The sequence below is a fragment of the Saccopteryx bilineata genome, chromosome 4 (genome assembly GCF_036850765.1).
Source record: "Saccopteryx bilineata isolate mSacBil1 chromosome 4, mSacBil1_pri_phased_curated, whole genome shotgun sequence".
NCBI classification, from domain to species: domain Eukaryota; kingdom Metazoa; phylum Chordata; class Mammalia; order Chiroptera; family Emballonuridae; genus Saccopteryx; species Saccopteryx bilineata.
In genome coordinates, this window is record NC_089493.1 from 23,834,458 (window position 1) to 23,860,545 (window position 26,088).

General features: G+C 48.6%; 1 protein-coding gene across 13 annotated transcripts in view; it reads right to left on the minus strand.

Annotated features, from left to right (window-relative positions):
- NRXN3 (neurexin 3) overlaps positions 1-17,937 on the minus strand; it is a 1,648,091-nt gene extending 1,630,154 nt beyond the window's left edge. For all 13 annotated transcript variants that reach the window (XR_010731058.1, XR_010731057.1, XR_010731056.1 and 10 more), the window contains exon 1: positions 17,662-17,937. The gene's annotated coding sequence lies outside the window, so the exon portion shown is untranslated. The remainder of the gene's footprint in view (positions 1-17,661) is intronic.
- Positions 17,938-26,088: the final 8,151 nt, after the last annotated feature.

Sequence of the window (26,088 nt, forward strand, 5' to 3'; positions counted from 1 at the left end):
AAACCCAGGTTATAATAACCACATGCCCCAATAACTCAGTGAACACAACAGCCTGCATCTTCTTCATTCAGTCCGCTGAGCCCACCTCCTTCCAAGGTCTGCAGTTCTTGTTGCCTGAGCATCTATGGCATCCAGGCCCCAGAGTGGTGCCTGGCTCTCACACACGGCATCTCCCTTGGTTTCCCGATTTGCCCTGCCAATCCTCCCAAGGACTAACATCAAACTCTGAACACCAGCCTACGGCACTGTGGCCCTAATGCCCCATCGGTTATTACCAGCCCCCCTCCTGGGCAGGCACTCTAGGTGTCTGCTCTTGGGCGGTAACCAGGAGCTTGGAGATGCCAAGACCTTGACTTCAGATGGCTCTTCCCACCGTGGGACCTTATTCAAAACATTTGACCTCTAAGCCTAAGTTTTCTCAACTATCAGAGTATGGGACTTAGACAAGAATCTCTGACACTATAAACTATGTAGAAAGGGCACATTTTCCTAAACACAGATATTTTTCAGGGGAAAGCCTTGGACCCTGCAGTCCCATTTTGAATCCTGGTTCTGACACTCACTGACTGGAGAGTCATGAATAATTTAATCCCTCCATTCCGTTCCTCCATTTCTAAAATGAGGGTGACAATATCAATCCTATAGGGATGTGGGTGGCACAGTCCTACGGCACATGGGTGCTCCCTAGGGGTTAGTTTACTAAATACTAATCTTAGAAAAGCCCAAGAGGATACAACAGGCCCAAGTTCCCCAACTCCACGGAGGACTGCCATTCCTTCCTAGCAAATGTAAAAGATTCTAGCATGTTCCACTCAGCCACCTGATAGTTTATCTCACCTCCTGCCTTGACCTACCCCACAATCCGCAAAACCTGACCTCCTAACAGCTCGCCCTTCCACTCAGCCCCTAACCTTATTTCTTCAACTCCTACTCCTCGGAGAACCCTGCTAGAGGTATTAGGGGGGAAAGAGAAAGCTGAAAATGAGACCTTGCCTGTTCCATCCATCACCGGAAGCAGACGCTTTCTATTAGCAGAATCCGACCCATACAAAATAAGAGTTATCACCATAATTACTGTCATGCCCATGGCTCCTCTCTAACAGGCAGGCCCACAGAGTGGTGTCGCAAGTGGAACAGGGTGCGGATCTGGCATCAGACCACTCGGTCTCTATCTCTGGCTGGACCAGCTACTAATTAGATGGCCTAGGACAAGTCACCTGCTTCTGAGCCTTCCTCAACTACAAAAATTATGTTATCCCCTCTGCTCTGCATATAAATGACACTTCAGCTCAGGATGTAAAGTATCTACCAAGCTGAGAAATAACAAGTGGGGAGCTACCTTAACTCGGCTTGTGGGACCCCAAAGCTCATGTTTTTCTCGCCACATCTTGATACCCAGAACACTACAGGATTGAAAGTCAGAAACTGCTGAATTTATACATCATGTACTTGCTGAGAAGCCTTGGGAAAATTACTTAACCTCTCTGAGATTCCATTTATCTCATGCATAAAATGAAAACACCTCTACCTGCCTGATGGGCTGTCATGGGCACCTGGGTAGCAGGTGAACAGCTCGGGCACAGTGTGTGCAGGAAGCAGCCCCTCAATGACTTAGGATCCATTCAAAGTAAGAGACATTCACACATCCAAGGCAGTCCTGGAATAAGTAGGTCCTCCATAGTTGTACTCTGAAACTTAAAAGCCATGTCCAAGACCATATGGTTATGAAGGACAAAGGTAATATTCACATATAACGTTTTTGCCCCAAGTCTAGGGCTCACCCAAGCCAGCTCAGAGCAGCTCGACCATCCAGAAACTTGAGAGCATCATGCTCCTACCATCAGCCTGCTCCCTATTCCTCCTACTCCAGCCCAACTTCCAATGACCTAGACAGAGTCCTACATAGGGGAAAACTCACCAAATCAGAAGAGCCACCTTTGGCCAGCTCAGGGCAGGTTCCCCCTAGCAAAAAGCCTTCTACCTCCATTTCAGAGAGCAGGAAGAATAGCATCCTATTGTCTTTAAGGCATAAAGCAAATTAATTCTCCAAGAACAGTTCAGAGTGCACATATTGGCCCAGCTAAATACAGACAGAACCCAACACAGCAATTCTGAAGCCATCAGACCCCTGAGAAGATGCTGATGTTAGAAGGCACCTACCAATCACAGCTGATCCTGGAGGAGTCATGCATGGACACGCTGCCCAAAGAATTAAAAACTCAAATCCATAAAGTATGAACTCAGGTTCCTGTATCTCGGCTCTGCCTGGGAAACCAAAATGCCCTTCAGAAGTATTTTGGGAGAAACACCAAACCTCAGGCTTCCCTAAAAGACCCTTAGGGAAGGATCTGAAGAATGACAAAACCACAGGGGAACAACGTTGACAGATGAAAACTGGTATGGTCCTTCATACTTGACATCTTGCTCTGCCTTCCCCTCTTCCTGTCCCTGTGTCAGGATGAGTCAGATGAAGCCACATGGACCATATTCTGAACCTGGTTCAGTGGTCCAATAGAGCCACTATCAGCCAGTCAATGTCCTCCTTAACCCTAAGTCTGACAAATTCAATTATTTCTCCATCCACGTCCAGAGTTCTGCTCCTACAACAAAGGTAAACAAGCCACCCTAATTGAGCCCATGCTTCCCAGGACACACAGATCAAAGTCCAAAAGCCTTTGCCCACTATGCTGCAGCACACAGCATCCACTCTGGCCCCCACACATGAAGAAGCAGCCATGTACTTAGGGTGGGATAGCTCCACCCACAGCTCTAGGGGTATCCCATTGTGATTGGCTCATGGAGGGGCATGTGACCTAAGTTAGTCCAATCGAAATCAACCTCAAGACTTGTTCAATGTCTGGATGAAGAGAAATTCTCACTAGTTCTTTTTTTTTTTTTTACAATAATTTTATTTTTTTAATGGGGTGACATCAATAAATCAGGATACATATATTCAAAGATAACAAGTCTAGGTTATCTTGTCGTTCAATTATGTTGCATACCCATCACCCAAAGTCAGATTGTCCGCTGTCACCTTCTATCTTGTTTTCTTTGTGCCCCTCCCCCTCCCCCTTTCCCTCTCCCATTCCCCCCTCCCCCCCGTAACCACCACACTCCTATCAATGTCTCTTAGTTTCACTTTTATGGAACCCTCATACACTGTTGGTGGAAATGTAAAGTAGTACAACCATTATGGAAGAAAGTATGGTGGTTCCTCAAAAAACTGAAAATAGAACTACCTTATGACCCAGCAATCCCTCTACTGGGCATATACCCCAAAAACACAGAAACATTGATTCGTGAAGACACATGCAGCCCCATGTTTATTGCAGCATTGTTCACAGTGGCCAGGACATGGAAACAACCAAAAAGCCCGTCAATAGATGACTGGATAAAGACGATGTGGCACATATACACTATGGAATACTACTCAGCCATAAGAAATGATGACATCAGATCATTTACAGCAAAATGGTGGGATCTTGATAACATGATACGAAGTGAAATAAGTAAATCAGAAAAAACCAGGAACTCACTAGTTCTTAAGGGTGAGGTGTGCTGGCCTGAGCTCTAGAGCTGCCAAACCATTTTACTACCATGGACAGAGTCAGCCTGAGGCCCGGAGGATACAGGACACTCCTAGGCTGAAACACACCAGCTGAGGTCAATCCTCTCAAGTGTGAGTTACGTGAACCCAACCCTTCTTCTAATTTTTTTTTTCTATAATTAAGCAGATTGAGTTGGAATTCCTGTGATAGGGATCATTGAAACCAAAATACCTACCATTCCAGGTTCTTCAAAAACTTGCCTGAAGACACCTCTCCAGCCCTGTCTCTCACTCAGCCCTCCGCCCATGTGTGGTAATACCTCATCATGTTCTTGTCTTTCCTCGTGCCATTTCCTTGGCCTGTCACCCTCAGTCCTTCTCCCCATCTGCTGATGTGATCCTAATGAATTCTACCTTTGTGGTCAAGCCTTCCTCACACTCCCTTCCCTGGCAGGAAGTAAGTATCCCCTCTAAGGAAACCTTATTCTCTCCCTGGAAACCCCCTTGGTCCCTTCTAGTTCAGGTTCAGGCCTCCTGCTAAGATTACATGCATTCAGGAGGCCCTTCACTAAAGAATATCAACCATTACTTTTATCTGTATGCCCAGCATTAAAGACAATGCCCCAGGCACAGGCGGTGCCCAGCAGATATTTGCAAAATAGAATTTATGGACGCGTACACCTGGCCAGCTTGGTCTGTGAATTGTGGGGGTTTTCCAGAGGGCATTTCCTCTCCTGCCCCCAGACCCCTGTGGACCACAGTTGTGCATTTGAGAGATGATGGCATGGGGTGTACACTGTTGACAAGGGAGGGGGTAGGTGACCAGTAGGGGATCAGCAATCAAAACTGTATTGCAAACCTCCTTTAAACACAGTATCCAAACAAGCAAGCCACTGGAGCCCCTCCCTCTGCCCAGCAAGGGTTCTCTCGAACCACTCTATCAAGTCCACCCCAACCATTATGCAACTCCCCCCAGCTAGGCTCCCCAGGTTCCAGTCCCAGCTGTGCCATTAACCACTCATGTTTTCTTGGACAAGTCATTTAACCACTCCTGGCCCTCTTCTCTATATTGGAGAAGGTGAACTAGCCATACTCTAAAATTCCACTCACTCTCTAAGATGCTGGGATTCTACATAGGAGAATCGGTTCTCTACTTTCCAAACCCCTCATTTGGAGAAATCCCAGACCCTAATACCACATAAAGGGTAGAGTGGTTCCCACCCACTAAACCTTCTGTCCCTTTCTTATTTCCTAGGCCAAGGGACACATTTCCTCCCAAGGAGGCTATCACGGTGCCTGCCTTAGGAGCCAAGGAGAGAGAGGCTCAGCAACCCTCCTTTTCTTCTTAAAACATAAAACCTAAGATGCCAGCATTTGCCAGCTGCCTCATTACACCCAACATCTAAATCTGGAAGCTCAATGGCACAAGTAGCTGTTGTGGAAAAGTGCTCATGATGCATCTTTAAGTGAAAACCCAAGCTACTGTGACAGCTTCCAAAATGTGGTTTCAGTGCCTGGCACAAGGTGGGTGCTCAATTAGTATTTGTTAAATGAGTGAATGAACTTCTTTAAAATCAAAATAGCACACCCTGTATTGTGGATGCTTAGAAAATTAAGCTGGGAAGACAGACACCCAATTTTCCCATTAGTAATTTCTGGAGGGGGGATTTATAGGTGACTTTTTATGTTTTTGGTATTTCCTAAATGTTCTATAACAAACATACACTGTTTTGTAATAAGAAAATCATTAAGTAATTTTTATAAGGCGTTAACTGTTTTATATATATGTATATATCACATACAAAAAAAAGTCATTGTCATCCAAAATCCACCACCTACACACAAGCCAATCTTCTCCCTCACACATCCCACCAGTGCTCGGGGAATGCTTCCCTTCCTTCCCTTTTCTGTCTTGATTCCGGAGATCTGGAGATTCGAGCGATTGCCTTCAAGTGTCAGCCTCCTCAGAGTTGGAGCTGCCCTATGACTCTAAGACCTGAAGAAGGCAGACAGAAAGCTAGCCTGTCTACCTCTGGCATCCTCCTTTCCTGACCATCCCATCAACCCTGGAAGAGAATGCAGGCAGGGCATGTACACTAGAAGCTTCCATGTCATGGAACTCCTGTCTACATGTGTGGAGTCCTTCACCTGCAAGTCATGGAGAGGAGGTTGAAAAATGTGCTCTCCTGTCCTGCCAAACTTTTCAGGAATTTAATATTTTATCAGTGTTCCATTAACACATCTCCTTCCTCTTCCCACATCTTCCTGCCTCTCCATATGGCTATAGAACAAGTCTATGACCTGAGTCCCTGTCCTTCCTCCCCCCCTCACCTCACATCGGCTCAGTGCAGGCCAGCTTAAGGTGGGCCAGGGGACCACATATCTCAGGAGCAGAGGTGACCTCAGGTGAACACACAGACAGGGTGTTCAGGAAGACACCAGATTGAGGAGGTGGGTCAGAACTGCAGGTGACAAGCATCTCACTAATTAGCAACAGGTGGGGATGAAAGGTGGAAGAGAGAAGAGGGGAACAGAGGGCAAACATCTGCTCTGGACTCCTGGGCCAACAGACCTGGAAGGACGCTGGCCCGGCAGCTCATACAAAGGGAAGAAAACCGAGGGGCAACTCGGTTTCTTTGTGCCCCAAAGAAGCTCTTCGTTCCCTCCTTCCTCTGGTGCTCCCTGGCCCAGAACAAGCAGGCCTGTGGGCGCTGGGGAATTCCCAGCACCATCCAACAGGTGAGGTCCCAGCAGCCCAGACAAGGCAGAACTCAGAGAGGCCCACCATCTGGGAACATAGCCTCTCAAAGCCTCACTTTCCTCCCCAGCAGAAAGGGGATAAGAATCCCTGCAGTCCCTCGTTGCAGTGGAGAGTCTGTAAGATGATTTTGGTAGAGCATCCTGCACAGCGCTTGGCCTCTAAGAGATCTACACGTGGCCAGGATGACCAGAGTTTTCTTAACTTCTCTGTTCTCCCTCACCCTCAGCTCTCAGAATGAACACCAGCTCTCCTGAGCCACCTTCCCACTCTGATGGGGGATGTTAGAGGTGGCTCGGACAGACCTGTTTTAGTCCCAGCTTGGGTGCCCCTGTGCCTCAGTTTCCTCATCTATATAACAAAGCAACAATAACAACAGAACCTCCCACCACGACTCACTGTGAAGATGAAGTGAGGTGATCCACACGAGGCCCTTACCACAGGACCCGCCTAGAGGGAGCATTTGATAAGTTCCAGACATTATTTTGCCCTTGACCTTATCATCTCAGGATGGTCCCCACAGTTCCCAGAACCCCTAGTACTTTTCCTTCAGAGAGCTCATCATAATTTGTAATTATACATTTATTTGTTTTGTTTAATATTGGCCCTTCTACCCAAGCTGAAAGACCATGAGGTCTCTCTTGCTTGTGTTTGTATTCCTAGCACCTGGCACTGTGCTTGGATATAGTAGGTGTTTAATAAACACCTATTGGGCGAATTCATGCGTGAATAAGTGACTAGAATATTAGCATTGGTGTGGATGATCACCTAGGTCCCTTCCCGTTCTGAGAGCCTCCGACTAGTCCCTATTTTTTGACAGCTTTGGGAAGAAAGTTTAAAATGAGCCCCAAAGCAGCTTCTTCACTGATCCCTGAGGAAGGCTCAAGATGCTGCTGACAGACTTCTAAACAGTCACGTTGTGCAGAGAGTTGCTCTGATGTTTTTAAACCTGAGAAAGGGGCCTGCCAAATTTTCAGGTGGGAATCATCCCCCTCTCCCTCAGGGCTGCCCACACACAGGGCACTAACCACGCTTCTGAGGTGGGCAGCTGGGACCCAGGCCACGCAAAGGCCTTCCCGTGTCAGCCAGGGACAGCCCATGCTCAGAAAAGGAGGTCAAACCTTACAGAGCAACAGGTGACCACAGCAGGTCCTGTCCTCACATATTCCTGCCTCCAACGTCAGAAGATTTCACATGGACGTGGACAGAACACAGGAGGCTCTGGGGCTGGCCCTGGGTATCACAGTCTCACCCAGCCACAGAAAACGCTTGCTTTTAATACATATTCCCAGGCCGTGCACCAGATCTCTTAAATCAGATCTACAGCAGGGCCTATGGATATTCATTTTTATGAAAGCTCCCTAGACATGTTGATGCATATCAAAGCCTGAAAACTGTCATTCTAATGAGAAGAAAATGGATCAATATAAGCATTACCCCCCTGGAGACTAGATGTGTATAACCAATTACCTCTGCACTTCTAACTCTGGAAACAGAGGCCAGTTTGTCCTGAAGACAACTGCTTTGTGGCAGAAGCTGTTTGGAAACAGTTTGCGAGCCTGGTGGAATCATATGGTGACCTTTAAAATATACTGATGCTGGGGCTTACCCCGAAAGACTCTGACTCAGTTGGTATGTGACGCAGCATAGGTTTGGGATTTTAATATGGTGATTCTAATATAACAGCCAAGTTTGAGACCTATTGCTCTAACTTACCCGCAGCAGCCGGCTCCCAGCTCACCAGCGCAGACACAAATACCACAAGCACACCGGGATAGCTGCACCCCATCAGAGGCCCGGCCGGGGAAAAAAAGGGACAATAGGGTTCACAACACAAGACCCTGGGATCTCTGGGGCACAGGATCTTGTCAGAGGACCCATTCTAAAAGTCCCAAGTCTTTACCTCCTAGAAAGTTATAGGTGACTTGCTGAGCAGGCCTCCGTGTCCCCCGTGTGTGTGACACAACAGAACACAACTGTAAAGAGGTCCCGGAGCCCTCTTCACTCAAGTCTTATCCCCAACTCTGCAAACTCAGGCGAGTTAGTGAACTCCCCCATCCCCACTCCCCTCATCTATAGAGTGGGAGTAACATTGCCGAACACCGGTTCAGTGCCTCTTCACAACTTGGATGGACAAAGCACTTCATGCAGTTGCTAGGACATCGTGGAAGCTCAGTTCATCTCAGCCAATGGTAATACAGCAAATGGTTCTTCTGATTGCTCCCTGTATATTTCACTCTTTTCTTCCTTGAGAGGAGCCTGCGCCCCTGGTGGCTGTTCGGCCAGCCTCAGATCCCTACTACTCTTCCAGGGCCTCTTTTCCTGCCATGCTTGTTCAGCTCCTAGCTCTTGAACTTGTTATTTAACTTCTCTGAGCCTCAGTTTCCTTGTCTTCAAAATGGAGGTATAAAAGCACTTCCCTATGTTCATTTAAAGAACCAGTGAGCTAACCCGTGTGGATTGCCTACACAAGGCCAAGCCCAGGGTCACTCAACAGACCAAGGAGGCTGGGGAAGGGAAGGAGCAATTTTTCTCCCCCTTGAATTGAAGTTAAGCAAAGGGCCCTCTCCGCCCGCTCTGGCGTCCAAGGGTTAGAAAAGATGACTCCTGAAGGCTCTAGAGGAGTCGGCAATTCCAAATCTGGAGCCAGGGGAAGCGGCAGCCCCGCCTCCCCGTACCCTTCCTGGGCTCTACTGAAGAATGCTGACTCCAGCTTGGGGGCCCCTCTCACCAGCTCCCCATCCTCCTCACTCCATTTAGCTCTGGCAATCCAATTCCCTTTCCTCCACCCGGAAATCAATGTTTAATTAACACATTATTGGAAAAATAAACACAGTCTTCAATGGGACTGCAATGAAGCTAATGCAGCTCAGCTTGGGGCTACAGGCCATCCCTTCAGTCAGTAAAACACTATTCTCTTCCCTCATCTCAGCCAAAGTAAAGTTTCCTTTACTCCCCAGAGTCCTCAGCTAGGGGGTGCCAGCTCCGTCCCTTTGTTGCCTCCCTCCTTGTCTCTAGGCAGAGAGACTGCCTGTCCCACCATACCCTTGACCCTATGACATGGACACGTGGGAAAGTACATAAATCACTGCTCCGTGGGGGAAGGGGCTTCCCCTCTGAACACACCCAGCTGCTATCGGTGGGGCTGTGGATGGTCTCATCTTTCTCTTTTCTCCAAACTAGATCAGCACTGATCCAGCTCAGGGTCAGAAGCTGTCTTGCCCTGGATGGAGGAGGAGGAGGAGACCCCCCCAGGGTGGTTAACTATGAGGATGAGCCCCAGAGAACCCTCTCCAGCCCTCAGACCCCAGGAGCTGACTTGAAGACCTCCCCTTGGAGAATTTGCTCTTCTGGCCCCCACTTTATGTGCTCCGACTCCAACCCCCTCTCTTCCAGGTTTCAGGGTAGAGGGCAGTACGAGGTCTCAGAAAAAGCATGAATTCTAGAGTCATACTCAAGTTTGAATCCAGAGTTTGCAACTTATCTCTGTGTGATCCTAGATAAGCTGTGTAGCCTCACTCTGACCCCTGATTTTTGCATCAGATGAAGGAGGACAGCCCCCACCAAAATGAAATAGAGCGGAACACAATGCTCTGCTAACAACAGGTGCTGGATGGCTGTCCATTCAGCAAGATTTCCCACTAAGGGCCAGGTCCTTGCAAGGCCCATGGGGAGTGTGGCCCATCAGGGATCAGGGCCACAGAAAAAAAGTAGAAATATATTGGTTACAGGTTCTGTGCCTTCTGCCAATCTACTATCATCCTGAACAACCGAACTCTTCCTCTAACAAGGTGCCTGAGATCCATGGGTAACAGATTCCAAAGTGCCATCGAGTGGACAACCAGCAGTGCCCCCGCTGGGCCAGCAGCTTCCTCTCCCTGAGCCTAATGTGCTTCTAACTGCAGAACCATCTTCAGCAGGTCCGAGCTGTGAGCCGGATGCTCAGCAAGTTCCCAGACTCGAGGGACCAGGAAACAGGCCCCAGCCAGGTGGTGTGATACAGGGGTTAAGACCAGAGGCTTCAGAGCCAGGCCCACTGGGTTTGAATCATGATCTTGCTGCTTCCTCCCTGTGTGACCTTGACACGTTATTTAACCTCTTTCAGCCTCAGTTTCTCTTTTGTAAGACGAAGATGATAATTGTACCTACCTTGTAAGTTTATGGGAAGATTAAGTGAGATCATGCATGTCAGGTGCTTAGCATAGTGTCGGGCACACCGTCAGAACTCAAAGGTCGGCCAGCGGAAGTAGTTGTGGTAAGAGTAGTCAGGATAGTAATAGTAGTGATGTTTGTAGTAGGACTAGTCAGAAGATTCAGACCTTAGTCCTTTAAATAGGGGACGAGAGAAAGCATCTCTGGAGAAAGGCTCTACTCTTAGCCACCTTCCTGCCCTAAAATTGGATTTCCCTCTCTGGCATGCCCCTTTCCTCTCTCTATCATAGCCATTAATAGAAAGTGGGTGATGTCATCTCAGAGAAGGATGACCATATATTTTATCATCCAAACCAGGACATTTCTGAAAGTTAATAATTACACAAGGATGAAGGCCTAAATGAGAACTGTCTCTACAAACCAGGGCATCCAGTCACTCCGTCTCAAGGTCACAAAGAAATGGCTTCATGCCCTGTCTCAAGGTCCTGGCAAAAGGTAAAGCTTCCCTGGTTTTCAGGATCCACTTGACTCTATCCCTCCTTTCCCCACCACACTGGCCCATACAAAACACACACATACACACACACACACACACACACACACACACGCATGCATACTCACATTTGGCTAGGACCTTTAACCCTGCCTCAATTCAAGGTCAAGGGCAACCTTAGAGAGGAAGCAGAGGGACAGGTAGGGGCCCTTCAGCCACATTTCATGACATCATGTTCTCTGGCCAACTTCTGGAAACAGAACAAAACACACTGAAGCTAGTGTCTGAGCCCAGGCCCCCCTTTCAGAGAAACAGGGCTAAGCCAGGAGAAGCACGCAAGCTCCCAGGTTATCTGGACCCAGACACCGGATGGGCGGCCCTTGGAACAGACCCCTGCTGCATCTGAGAGCAGCCTTCGTGGGAAGGCTACATGGGAATGAGAACACCCCACTGGGCTCCTCCTCCAATACTTTCAGAGCATGACCTTGACCAGCACTCAGCATAGCCCACCAGTCTTCCCCAAGTCTCCCTCCAGCTCTGCAAGAGTAGTCTGCCCTCTCTAGCGGCAACTACTCCCACCAACCAACCTCACCAAGACCCTACTCCCCTCTGACTGAGGATGAAGGAGAGTTGAGGGAGACCCCAGGCAGCCACCAGTGCAATACATGATGATAGAGGGTGCACATCCTCTAGGCTGCATGATGGTGTGGAAAGAGTATTATCTGGGCAGCCAGGAAACCTGGATTCTAGCTTTATCTCTCGACCAAACTTGGCATATGACTTCAGACAAGACATTTAATATCTCTAGGTCTCCGTTTTCTTATATGTATTTGAGGGCACTGAATGAGATGATGGTGAGTTCATCTTCCCTTACTGCTATCAGTGTTATGTAAGGATAATGAACTTGGGCTCTAGAATAAGACAGATCTGAGGTCAAATCCTTGATCTACCATTTTGCTCGCTTACTTTATGTAAGTCTAAGTCTCGGTCTCCTCCTCTGTCAAGGGCAGGTATTAATAAGCATATCACATTGTATTGTTCACTGAAGGTAGAAAAAGAAACTTGGGTGCAGAACTTGATATAAATTAAACACCTCAGAAATAGTAGCTTTATAACTACTACTACTCCTACTATGATGATGATGATGATTACTAATATTAGAGGAATTATAAAGGAGGCAGAGTCACTGTGACCAGGCATGGAAAAGACCCTTCTGTACAACTCAGAAAGTTTAGTGCTTTGCAATTCTTCCAGCAGATCTAGGATTTGCAGGCAGAAATAAGACAGCCTGAGGCAAAGTTCAGCTTTCCCAAAAGATAGACCCCCAAGGTGCTAGAGAAGAAAAAAGAACCGTAACACCATATGGTTTTTCCCTCCTACCAGCAAATATTTGCTCTACACCTATTATGTACCTAGGCACTGGGAACACTTCAATGGACTAAGTCCCTGACCCCTTTATGCTTGCATTCTAAGGAGGAAGGCAGACAAGATCACTTTAACATTTCAATATATGAATAGCATTAGGTAGTAATTAGCCGATTAGAATTAAATTCAGGATAATAGGCTGGAAAGTGGCCCAGGGTTGGGGTGAGGGGGCTATTTTAGAAATCCAGCCAGGAGAGACCTCTCTAAGGAGGTGTCACCTGAGCAGAAACCTGCAGGGAGGGGTGAGGAGCAGGCCCCATGCTTAGCCCCCACCGGAACCCAGCACTGCCACCTGTGGCTGGCCCAGCCATAACACTGCTCTTGGGCATCTGCAGAGCAGCCAAGGCGGGCTTCAAGGGTCAGCGTTGCGGCTCAGCAGCCCTGCCCCCAGCGGGAGCACACCGGGGGCAGATGGGCCCAACCACAGCCGGAACCGATGCCCCGGGCCAGGCCAACCCACTGCATTTCTCCCAGCGAGCTTTGAAAGGGACAACTTCTACCTTTGCAAGTCTCCCCTCCACACACGAGGGTCACACAAGGAGACCACCCCAAGGGACCCCAAGGGCATTCTTTTCTCTGCGTTTGGCCCCATAATTAGCCCCGAGACAACCTACCCCCCATTTCTCCCCTTTCTCTAGCAATGACGTAACCCTTCCCCCTAACTCCTCAAGGTCAGCCTCGGGAAGGGAGAGGGACGTCAGAAACATAGCAAGATTGGCGTCTCACTCGGATCTCTTTTCTCTTTTAGGCAACATCATCTCTAGTTTCACGAACAATGGCTTATGAAGACAAACACCTTTAGCCAAAGGAAAGGGAAAATGGCGTCTGGTGGCTAAGGCAGTCGGAGCCCAGGAGAGCATGGGGTTCGGGATGCTGCCCCAGCCAGGGCTACTGCAGCCGATCCGGACTGCAGCCTCCGAGGAGGCCAAGCCCCACCAAGGGTAGCTGACGCCGTGGAGAGCAGAGCCGTCCTCCTGCACTCTGCCCGGGCTCCTGTGGTGGCAGGAAAACCCTCCATTTCGCCCACCTTCAGTCTGCATCCGCCCACGGGCTCGCCTGGGGGCCGTGGGGATCTCACCCAGCTTCCCGCTGGGGACCAGAGCAGTTTCCCCCCCCCCACCCTCTTCTCAACTACCCTGACAACTCCTCCGCCGAACACCTCCGCCTTTTTGCCTCCTTCCCCCTCCGAGTGAGGGAAAGTAAGCTTTCCTTCCCTGTCACCCCACACCTCTCCATCGCTATTCACAAGTACGTGACCAACAAGCACACTCACGCAGCACACACAGGCAGGCAGCCTCCGGCTTGAACCGCACGCACGGTGTTGACAATCCGGTGTTGTCCAATTGGAGGCACACCGGCGCTGGACCAACACAAACACCCCTCCTGCCCCCCACCCCAGAGGCAACACAAAGGCCACCAAGAATTTCAAGACCAGATGACATTCGTAGAGCGCGGGCTGGGTCGGACAAAGACATCACTCCATCCTCCCAACAAGAACGACAACTCTGGGATATTCTGCAGTGCCCTCTGGCTTGACACAGCCCACTGAGCAGAGCTGTATGTGTCGGTGTGTGTGAGAAAGCATACATGTGTGTGTGGGGGGCAGGGGGGTCTCTGTCTCCAGTGTCCAGGCATCAAATCTCCCCAGAGGTAGCCCAGTCCAGACTCTGCTTTCCCTGGGTAACCTTCCTCTGATGTGCCGCAAACATACATTACACGGATGGTTAAATTGGATCATTATCACCGGGTGCTTATTTGGCAAAAAAAAAAAAAAATCATTAATGTCATCTACCCCCATCCCAATCCCCTTCTCATGAAGTCCCCTCCCCCAAAGACTCTCCCACATGCTAATCCCATGAACTGCGACACACCACAGCTTTCGGGAAAGAATAATGGCGAAAAAGAAAGAAGAGAGCGGCGTGGGGAGAAGACGTGGATAACGGTACTGCGTTCCCCGTATGAAGATGGGTGGACAGGAGCCATGGCGGAGGCAGGGGCGGGGAGAGCCAGAGAGGGGGGTGAGACCAGACGAAATCAAGCCTTGGGTCGCCTGTGTCCGTGTGAGAGTGTGTGTGCAAGAGCGTGTGTAGGTGTGCCGACTTAGCCCTCCTATCAGAAGGCTGCATCCGTGTAGCATGTAGGAAAGACCATCGGACCACTGTTGTGTTGCAAAAAGAGGGGGAAAAAAAAGGAAAAGGAAAAGGAGCCGCAGAGCCATCAGAATCAGAATTTTCTCATCGAGATGGAAAGGGCTAGAGAAAGGGGGGAGGGGGGAGGGGCAGGAGAGAAGGGTGTGTGGAAGCAGCAGGCGAGAGCATGGCAGAATTGGGGGTGGATAGAAGGGGAGATTGGTGGTGGGGTGGGAACACTGCACGCACACAGAGACATAAACACACACAATACCCTCGCACCAACCCCACCGCTCCACTGTCCATCCAAGACTGACAACCCGTCCCCATCCCTCCACTGCCTCTCTGTGCCCCCGAAGCTGGTGCGGACGGATTTCTGTATCTCAGTTTTGCAGCAGTGGGCTAATTACAACCAAGCCCCCTCACCAAATTAACCCCTCCCCTCCCTCTCTTTTTTTTTTCTCTAAAAGGCCAATTGAAGAATAATGTGTTTTTAGAGATAATGGATTTTTTTTCCCAAGGAGCGAGAGAAAGGGGGATGCAGGACAGAAATTCTGCAAACCAGTGACTTCCGACCTCACCTCCGTCTCCCTTCGTGTCCCTGTTCACTGTAGCATCTCATCTACCATTTCCAACCATCCCCTTGTCCCCCACACCCCAAAAGAAAAGATCTTCCTACCATGCACATCGACAAACACACCAACCGCCACCCAATCTCAGTAGCCGATCTCAAAACCCCAAGCACCAACCCACCTCGATACATCCTTTCCCTTATATAAGCAGCAAATCATCAACATATTCAGTAGAAACACAGCATTAAAAAGAAATCAACAAAAGGAGGCCAGACCCCGTCAAACCCCCAATAATTAATAACAGGGAGCTACCAGAGAAGCAAAGACGTAGTTGTTTCTGAAAATCTAGAATCCCTTTGATTTCTGGCCTCTTCATCATAAGAAGCAATTTTAAAAAATTATTATTTCACTATAGAAAGGGCCGGAAAGCTCCAGAAAAGGGCATTCGCACAGTTCGGTTGTTTAAAAAAAAAAAAAAATTAACCCAGCCCTGTTGCTCACTTTAATAGCGAACTTCCAATGTCCAGCCTTTTCCCCTCTTCCAGAAGGAAGACTGGCTCGCAGGATGAACCCCAGGCTGCAGAAAATGGGCCAACAGTCCTTACTCTCCACTCCCCAACCAAAAAAAAAAAAAAATCAAACAATAGGATATCTCTGCACAACCACCACCCATCTGAAATGTCGTTTGCCCCAATACGATTTAGGCAGATTAAGTCAGAAGATTAAAAAAAAAAAAAAAATACCAGCCTGGCTATGTCTCTCTCCCTTCCGTCCCTCCACCACGTACCCAGTAGCCCTTAGGTAAACTTGTCCATCATAACCAGCGGGACCATTTTAACTTGAAAGGTGATGCAGAAGCCCTTGAATGACGAAGGGAGGCTCTGCCCAGAATGGCAGATTTATAAAGGGCTAGTTCTCTTTGGACTCCCCAGACCTTAACCTCCAGGTGCCCCCAGATATACTATCCTGGGTATGGAGTCACCCAGCGCGCTGGGAGTTCAAATTTCCACTGGAACCTTTATGACAAAGGCAAACGGTCATCTGACCCCCGAAACGACATCGTCTTCCAGGTGTGACAAGGAGTGTCCCTCTCCCTCCCAGGGCCATCCACAAGACCCAGGGCAGAGAAAGAATGAGAACGTTGGGGTGGATAGTGGTGACAAAAGAAAACTCTCTTCCTACGCGGGGATGGCCGGAGGAAGCGGGAGACGACGGCCCCTGCTCTCTCCCAGGTCTTCCGTTCGGTCGGACTGTGTCTTGCTCCATCCTAGGCTAGCTCTGGATGACCTCTGACCTTTGTATTAAAATAATTTTGTTTTAAATAATGGTCATGGGAGAGAAATTCTATCTTATCTAAACCTCAATAATGGTTCACAAAATATATAATTTTCTCACTGTATGACAATGTTTCTACATTCAAAGAAAATAAAAAAGAAGGTATTCAATGGAGGAAGGGAGAAAAAAAATTTTTAACAAGTAATCACAGGGTAAGTCACCTGCAAAGCAGCTGAGCTCATAGGTTGGTCTTACATCACTGGCCTAAGAAGTGATAGGGGGTTGGGGGCACAGATTTTTTTTTCCCCCTTGTCATCAGGAAGATGTTTCTAAAGCAATTAAGTATTGTGGTTAAAAAACAGAGAGGGAAAGAGCTGAAACTCTGGGCACAACACAATGCCTTGGGAAAAAAAAATACATCGAACCAGCCTCTAAGGTCACTGAGAGCTTGCAAAATCCACAGTGCTTACACAGAGTGGAAGTCTTCGGGCAAGCCTGCTACTAAATCATTAATATAAACAAATGGAAGGCAGAGGAGGAAGGTTCCCTTGTAACTGATCCAAACAGGAGCGCACACGCGCACGCACCCCCCACACACACACACTCCCACACTCACACACACTCCCATTTCACCTTCTCTGAGTATGCCCACCTCCACAACAAAACAGCCGAGTCCAACCTGAACCTTCAAACTCAAGCACCACCTCCTTTCACTCCCTCCACCCCCCCCCATCACACTCAAACACACTCACACACACGCACCCACCCCAGTTCCTCAACAGCCAGGGAAATCCCTGCCTCAATTCAGTTTTGTCTTCTTGTGATCCTCAGAGTGTCCCTTCTTCTTTTTCTCATTTTAATCAATCCCTTCCCCAGAAATAATAATAATAATAATAATAATAATAATAATGGGGAAAGTGGCTATAACATGCCAAAAAAAAAAAGGAAAAAAGTATCAGCCCAAAATGAAGTGATGGGCACACATTATTTCAGACTAACATCCAAGGAGACAGGAGAAAGACTTTTTAAAAAGGATTTTAAAAAAAATCTAAAACAATCTCTGACTTTTTGCACATCTGGAGCAAAAAGACCCAACTTCCAGGAGAAACTGAAGAAAAAGAAAAGCGGTTGAAAAGCCATTCCCATGGTCAGCTGAAGCTCGCGAATCCAACACTCAGAAAAAAAAAAAAATCTAGGTTGGTCGTTCCCAACTGAAAACTTCTACCCTCTCAGGAGCTGCCGCCTCCGGAACGAAGAAGAACCTTGAGTTGTTTCACATCCCGCCTGCCTTCCTTTCCCCCAAATCTTACCTTTCCAGTTGAGCAGAAGACTTGGTTATCTGTTTGATGTTTAATCAACTGAGTTTGCTGGATACGTTTCCTCTTTGGGAAGGTTCAAATTCCAGAATCTTTCTCTCTCCTTCTCTTTTTCTCTTCCCCTCTCTCTGGGAGGGAGTGACAGGGAAGGAGGGAGGGGGTGTTGCGAAAAGCAGGTCCTTCGTGGTCCGAGACGCTGGCGGCTTCGCAAGGGGAGGGCACGCTCGCCTCTCGCTCTCAGTGAGTTGCATGCAAGAGGAGATGTGTAGGGCTGAGCTCTGAGCCTGAGACTGCCGGAGGAGCCCAGGAATTTCACGCACTCCACAGCCGGCCCCTCCCTCTCCCACACAGACCCAGGCATTTAAAGAGACAGCCAGGCTGCCTGGCTCGCGGCTTCACCTCCTCCCCGACTCTTTCGCAAATAGCTGAGAAGATATCGTAGGAGAGGGGGCCCTCTGCAGCCCCCCTGAGACTAAGAGGCGGTGTAAGGAGCTTAGTTCTCCCTTCACCCCCGCTTGAGGAAGGTTCTTGGCTAAAACTGGAGCAGGAATTAAAATAAAAACCAAATCCTCATTTATAGCTTCAGTAGAGGAAGCCACTTCTCGTTGCTGAGGATGCATGCGTCTCACTGCAGACTGAGGAGACGGAGAGGACCCTAAACTAGAAGTGTGCCTCAGTTTCCCGGAGTAGTCTCTCCTCCTGGCAAAATCAGGGCAATCCTTGCGCATCTGGTGGAGGTTAGAGCCGTAACTAGGACACAAATCCGTCCTTTCAACCAGCACTTAGAATGAGTGTTAGTGAGGCCCAGTGCACAGGATGAGGGCTGGGGACAGAGAAACCAAGGTGACACACAGGGCTTCCTCGCTAAGAGCTCCTGGTTAGGAAGACTAAGGCCCAGCCAACTCTCCTCCCAGCAGGGCTGTGAGCTAAGACCCACAGAGGTAGGTACCAAGTGCCATGGTGGAGCACGAGGCTGGCTCCCTTCTGTGGCTGGCACCCTGAGCCCAGGACTGATGGACCAGGAGGCCGGCTCCCTTCTGTGGCTGGCACCCTGAGCCCAGGACTGGTGGACCAGGAGGCCGGCTCCCTTCTGTGGCTGGCACCCTGAGCCCAGGACTGATGGACCAGGAGGCCGGCTCCCTTCTGTGGCTGGCACCCTGAGCCCAGGACTGGTGGACCAGGAGGCCGGCTCCCTTCTGTGGCTGGCACCCTGAGCCCAGGACTGGTGGAGCACGAGGCTGGCTCCCTTCTGTGGCTGGCACCCTGAGCCCAGGATTGGTGGACCAGGAGGCTGGCTCCCTTCTGTGGCTGGCACCCTGAGCCCAGGACTGATGACTTCCAATGTACTCCCGAACTCTTCAAAATCCATCTCCACTCTTGCTGAACTAGTCTGTGTCTATGGAAACATTTCCCCACGCGAACCTAAACAAGAGATGACAGTCGGTGGCACCACACACAACGTTTTGTTCAGCATCAGGCCCTGGTGCCTCCCGGTGGGAGAACAGCCTCACCCCTATCTCCCCCCCCCCCCCCCCGGCCTCCCTTTTCTAAGGGCTGCACGGTATGTCCTTCGTCTGGGCTAGCACCAGCGGCAAGAAGGGCCGCACACAGCTCTTGGGCACTCATCATACGCCAGCACGTGGGTCATTTCGTGCAGTCCGGTCAAGTCAGTGCTATTTGACAGTTGTCATCTTACAGCGGAGGAGAGCACAGCTGCAGAGAAGCTCCCCAAGGTCACACAGCTGAAAGTCACCAGGAAGGAATCTGAACTCAGGTCTGACTCCAGGGCCTGCCTATTCAGCCACAATGCTATACTGCTTCCCTTCCCTGGAGAGTGGCTCCTCTATTTCTGCCCTTCACTGCCATCCCAGCATGGCCTAGCCCAGCAAGTGTGATAGCACATATACTGCGCATGGTGCTCACAGGAAACAAAACAAGTAAGTCAGGATCCCTGCCCCAAGGTAGCCACTATGCTTTGGAGGCAGACAGAGGCGTGCCCCTAAAATGCAAGAGGAAATTAACAGTCATGGGAGCAATGTAAAGGAAGTTCTCTGGGATTGTCAAGAAACATGTGACAAATTTTGATTTTTAGACAGAAGCCATCAAGGCAAGTTTGGTGGATAAAGTGGCATTTGGGCTGGGCTTAGACAGATAGCTCAATCCCCCCCCCCTTCCTAGCCTACTTTTCAGTCTTTTTTACCTTTCAGATCATCATCTCATTTTCTTACTTGGGTCCCAAATCTTCAACACCTTCATAGTACCCAGCGCCATTCGGAACACAAACAAACACGCCTGACAATTTCATGCATGACTCCTGAGTTCACACCTGCTTATGTTAGACCTGAACTGCCCTGCCACCCGGTTGTAAATATCCTCCTGACCTGGCCTTTTCTGAAGGCCATACACCTTCTTTGTCTTATTTGTTCTCAGGGTGTGGAAGAGAAGGTCAGAAAGCAGAGTGCACGGAGTTGGGCAAGTTATCTGTAGCTCCTGGGAAAAGGGCCATGCAAAGGGATCACCATGATTCAGCAGGACAGTGAGAACTTTCAGGGCAACTGGAGACTCACCTTGGGGAACCACAGAAAGAGACCCAAGGGACGCAGGGGACAGGAGGGCATAAGCCCAAAGGGAGTGCCTGGGACTCACTGCCTGACAGAGAGATGTCATCGCCCATAGCTCTCCTCTGGCAAACGCCAGGCTTGGAAGGAAATCCCCTCAAGAAGTCCACCTCAAATCTTCAGGATAACCTAGCAGTTAGGACACCTCTGGATTGCAACCCCTAAATTGGCCACCTAAACTCCACGTGATTTGAATAGTTTTATTTTCCATCTCCAAGGCTTACCATCTTCACCTATGAAATAAGGATAATAATACCTGTACTTACTTCATAGGATTGTTGTGAGAATTAAGTGATAAAATACATGCAGAACACCTGCCCCATTGCTGCCCCACAGCAATGTTTAACAAGTGTCCGCTGCCTCTGCCCAAAGCCTGCCTCTGCCCCTGCATGGGATTATTAATTTTGGACTGCCCCCTATAGTTAGCATTCCCTTATTTCATCATTTCACTTTTAATATTTTAGCTTACCATGGTATCTCCGTAATTACTATCATTCACTTGTTTTTAGCCTTTTTGCTTCCTAATCTACATTACCTTGTGTGTTTTGAATATACTGGTTATCATAATTTCATTCCATTTAGTATGGATGTGGGCTTCTTAAGTGTTAGTGTATCTTTCAATTACTCGGGCGTATCCTTTTAGTCTTCCTTTTATCGTGAAATCTCTAGGCTCACTTTACTCATTCCTCCATAGCAATTTAGCTAACGACCACTCTGCTCCTTGCCGGTGCTCCTCGATAGCTCCAGACTTACGAGGATGGCTATATGCAAAACAGCAGAGAAAGACAATAAGGCAGGTCCTCTTACATAAAGCAACCATGAGCATAAAGCAATATCAGGTGTCTTCCCAAATGATGGTGCCACATCAGCAGTGACACAGATTTTTTTTTTTTTAAGGGAGAATTCACTGGGGTTAACGGAAACCTCAGAGAATGGACTTCCACTGTTTGCCATTCTGTCCTGGATCAAGAGGGCCACGATCAGAGGCCATTAGCTCAAAAGTTTCCCTTGTGGGCTCACCTTCCTTCCCTGGGCCATGTGGCTTCTGCCTTCCCTCAGCTCGTGGGGAGAACAAAATGGGACAGGGTCTGTTTCAGCTTTTCTCAAATGTGCTGCATGAGCACTTTCAGGATGAAGCAAGGAACAATTTCATGCTGAATAAAAAGGATAAGTTGCCCATGACATTCTGGGGAAATAATCAAGTTAATATAATGATGATAAGGACAGTAATAGTAATCATGACCACCACACTTGGCCATGTCCACCACATACTTGTCAGCGTTGTGCTAAAGACCACAGGGCTCTGCCAAGAGGATGCTCGGGGTTCAAATCCAAGCTCTGCCATTTATCTGCTGGCTATGAGAACTCGGCCAAGTTATTGTACTAACACTTCAAGTCTCGCTTTTCTCATCCATAGAACGGAAATGATACCATCCTCAAACATAGCGTATGATGATTAGATCAAAAATATCTATATGAGCAAGTGGAGAGTTTATAATAAAGAGTATTGGTTATCACTATCAGAGTGGGTTTAAAATATTTAATATCTAAAATGGTACGGGCAGCAACTAATCAGACCAGAAGCTGGCCAGAAAGTCACTGGGCCGATGCTACCCATGGATAGCATCTATGAGCCCTAGTCCTTAGCACTATTGCCCCCTGCCAAGTCAAGTACCGAGATAGGCACCTGACATGCACTAATGCATTATCTCATTTGATCTTCACAGCAAGATGGCTACATTGAAATATATTCAATTCCATATTTATCAACATGACCATGCCTAAAAAAAATCATGGTTATAGATAAACAACATATACATTCTTGTTGTCCTGATGATTCTTAGTATGCGAATTTCAGTAGTTGCTTTGGCTGGGAGCTTTTTAACGTCATTGTAGAGATTTATTCTTTCAGTTACTGATTCTTTTAACAATCTTTGAAAGACAATGATAATGGTCAATGGCCTCAGTTTCTCCATCCATTACATGGGTGTATATACCGTTATTTCTTTCTGTGTTCCCACTGCTCTACCCAACTAACCCTGAGAATATCAAAGGCCTCTCAAGCCAAGATCAAGTCACTAGGAACTGGGCGTTAGACCATTATGCTAATCCCCAGCCAGGACTTCCGCAGGGCATGTCCAGGTACCCATATGCCTTGCTCCTGAGCAGATTTCAAATTCAGCCTCAAATGCTATTGGCTCAAAGCAGTTTGCCCGGCGCCCCTTGCAAATATCCCTCGTGTGTTCTCTCCTCTTCTCCTCCCTGCAGAGCTGTGCTGCCCGGCTGGCAAACTGGAGTTTACTTGACTTTCTGTCGCCTACGTGATGATGTTTCCAATGTTATTAATAAGTGACTGCTTATTAATTAGTATTATTGGATATGCACCATGCAGTGCAGACAGTACCACAGAGGGGCCTGGCATCTTTAAGGAGAGGACTTGTACGGAAAGTGTGGTCCCTGCAGCCCAGGAAAAGGACACGGGTAACCAACAGCAACGCTCCCCAAATTCTGAAGCCAGCACCTGATCAGGAACTGTGCCCAGCGTAGGACAAAAGGAGAACAAATGAGTGTAAGATTTGCAGGCCTGGGAGGCCATAAGCCCAAAGGGGAGCCCGAGCCTTCGTGCCTTGAGCTTGTCAGCTAGCTCCCGGGAAGGCCCAAAGTCTCCAAGTGTCGATGGCAAAGAGGGGCTCTCCACCCTCATTTTGAGATAAAATATTTTCAGGTACTCACAGCCAGTAGAAGCCTCCCTGCCATCTCCATGAATTCAAAAGCCCTTTGCCAGCTGCGAGGAACAAATCCAGGCCAGGGTGTGGACCAGCACCCTGCTCAGGCCTCATTCTCCCTGAGTGCCTGTCCGTCTAGCTTGGTTAGACGGATGAGGACGGCGCATCTCACCAAAAAACCGTACCAGAAACAAATCTGAGAAGGAAGCTTTTTCCTCCCACTCTGATCATTTTCAGAGCAATTCTAAAATTTCCTGCTTGGAGATAAAAATTTAACATGGTCCAGGTATATTTGGAATGTTTGATGGGTTTGAATGTTTGAGTGGCAGAGAGTTAACTATTAATACTTGATGGCTGCTTTCAGAAAAACAATCATCATTTCCTCCATTTATGATGGAAGTTCTTTTGTGTTTTAAATTCCATTCCTGCCACCGGGATAGGTAGAGGCAGACTGGGCTGGTAGAGCCACTCTGCAACTGAATGCCAAGAGGGCAGGGGCTACACCTCTAGGGGAAACAGCCCACCCAGAGTAAGAGGCGAGGCCGCGAAGTCCAGGGCCAGACTGCACAGGCTGCAACCCGGCTCCGCCACGTTCAGGCTTTGGGACTGGGGGCAAGTGTTTGACCACCCCACACCTCGGCTTCCCTTTCTGTGCAATGCGGACCATTGACGAGGCCTAACAACCTAATAGTGTTGTTATATGGATTAAATGAATTAATTTTTTTAAAGTACTCAAACAATGGTTTTCATAGTGTAAAGACTATATATGCGTTTGCTAAAACAAACAAACAAAAACCCCACTTCCCCTGGTCGCTCCTCCCAGGAGGCCCTTAATAAAAGCTTCCTAATAACGGCAATGGGAATGTGCCAGCTCCGGAATGTCACAGGGTCCAGGTCAAGAAAGGTGTCCGCTCCACAGGCATTCCTGGCGACTCTGCTTGGACAGGTTCAAGCAGGTCCGGTTCTGACGCCTGTGGCCCCGTGCCCCTGCACCGCCCCTCCTTCCCACCGGGCCTCTCTCCCTCTGCGGGAACGACAACCCTCACACCAGGGCACCCCCTGCACTGTAGCGTCAGTGCAGACTCAAGTACAGACAGGAAAGGCAACGCAGGCGGCAGCGCTGATCCTGCGGCGCCCAAACCACGCCCTAGCTCCTTCCTCCTCCCCAGCAACCATTCTCTCTGACCCACGCACTAGAACTATTTTTAAATGATATACTTTTGCCCGGTTGTGGGGAGGGGGGAGAAAGAAACACCCTCCCCAGGATTCAAGCTGAAGATGGAATGATTGCCAAATGCTAACAGCTTTTCGAACAGGACGCAGTTATAAATATGTCTGAAACGGTTTTAACTCAAACTCAAAAAATAGCTTAACTGACTGGGGAGCCGTGGGCAATGGGGGTGGGGAAGTGGAAGAGGAAGAGGGATTCCCTTGGAGAGGCCTATGGCAAACCTCGCCACGGGGACACAGGAGGGATGCCCGGTTTATTTCCCCATGTGAATACCTTTCAAAAGCACAGACCAGGCCTCCAGGAAAAGCCTGCTGCTGCTCCATGTGAGGAGATGCTTCTGATAAGGGCCACCTGTGTGGCTCTCTGAACCCTCACGACTCAAAGTGTGGCCACAGCAGCACCAGCACTGCCTGTGAGCATGTTAGCAACACAGACTCTCACCGCCCCTGCCCCAACAGACCCACTGGATCCGGATCTGCACTTCAACAAGATACCCAGGTTATTCAGATTCAAAGTCAAATGCCGTAGGTACTACCCCAGACTTTGATCATGACACCTCAACCCTGAGAAGGATTGGACTCAGGATAGTTCTCCCCATTTGACATACAATGAAAATGAGACCCAAGAAGAAACTCATCTAAGGACACCAGCTGAGTCAGTCTAATAGTATCATCCAGACACCCACCCCTCCACCCCTGAGACGTTGGACCCCAAATCAGGCTTTATCATCAGCCCTATCCAAGGACAGCAGAGAGTTTGTGATGCCTTCTTTTGAGGGGTAAAGGACTTGGAACATAAGGCAATCATTTAAAGCAATGTTTCTCAAAGCAAGTTGAGTATGTCACTAATCTACCTGATATTCCGTGGAAAAGACTCTATTGTCAAATATATGTAGAAAATTTTCAGAAGACCTTTCATGTAAAAAACACCACGTTCTGAGAAATACAGATGGGATTTACCGCCATTTATGCTGTAATCACATGCTTAATATGTCTTCAGGAAAGCATAATATTTTATAATGTTTCCCGGGGGGGGGGGGTGTTAGGGGGAAGAATTCCTTTTATAACAACCCCCAAAAGTCATCATTCAAGCTGTGATCTCTTCCTGCAACAGGGAGCTCAGTACCCTATAAAGCAGCCCAGCTCATCATTGGACAAGTCCACCATTTAGAGATATTTCCTTGAGCCAAAATCCTCCACTTCCTAACATCTTAGGCAACAACCACTTACAGTCTATCTTCACCACCAGTATGCATAGAGAATTTATCACTGTTTCCAGTTACCCTGCACAGGCAACTCTAGTAGTGGTAGACTAATAAGTCTACTCTCTTCTACAGTCCAGACCTTCAAATAGTCCTCAGAAGCACAGAATTTTAGAACTTAAAAATATTTTAACTATCACCTGACCCAACCCTTTTATTTTACAGAGGAGAAAACCCTCTCCAAGAGCAATCAGATTACTGTCCAAGGTCAAACCACCAGTGGAAAACTTAACCTGGGAGCTTGGATACGAATATAGTAGGGTGCTTGTGTTCTTTTCTTGGTAGGAGAGTTTCCTTTTCTCACTTGGAATTCTTGAATGCTTGAGGTTTATGTCTAACCTCCAACATCCATCACAGAGAATCACATTGTCTCCCCCATTCTTTCTCCTGATACCGCCCCTCAGGCACCACATTAGAGGCATCTATGAGTCACAGAGCTCACCCAGCATGGGGAGTTGTGTTCCATCCTCCCCCCTCCTAGAGTGGCCGAGCTGGGACTGTTCCTCACCCCACGCTGCCTCCTCTCCACCACTGCCATCTGCACCCTCCTTCTCCAGGATCACCATCTGCTTTCCTGATATCACT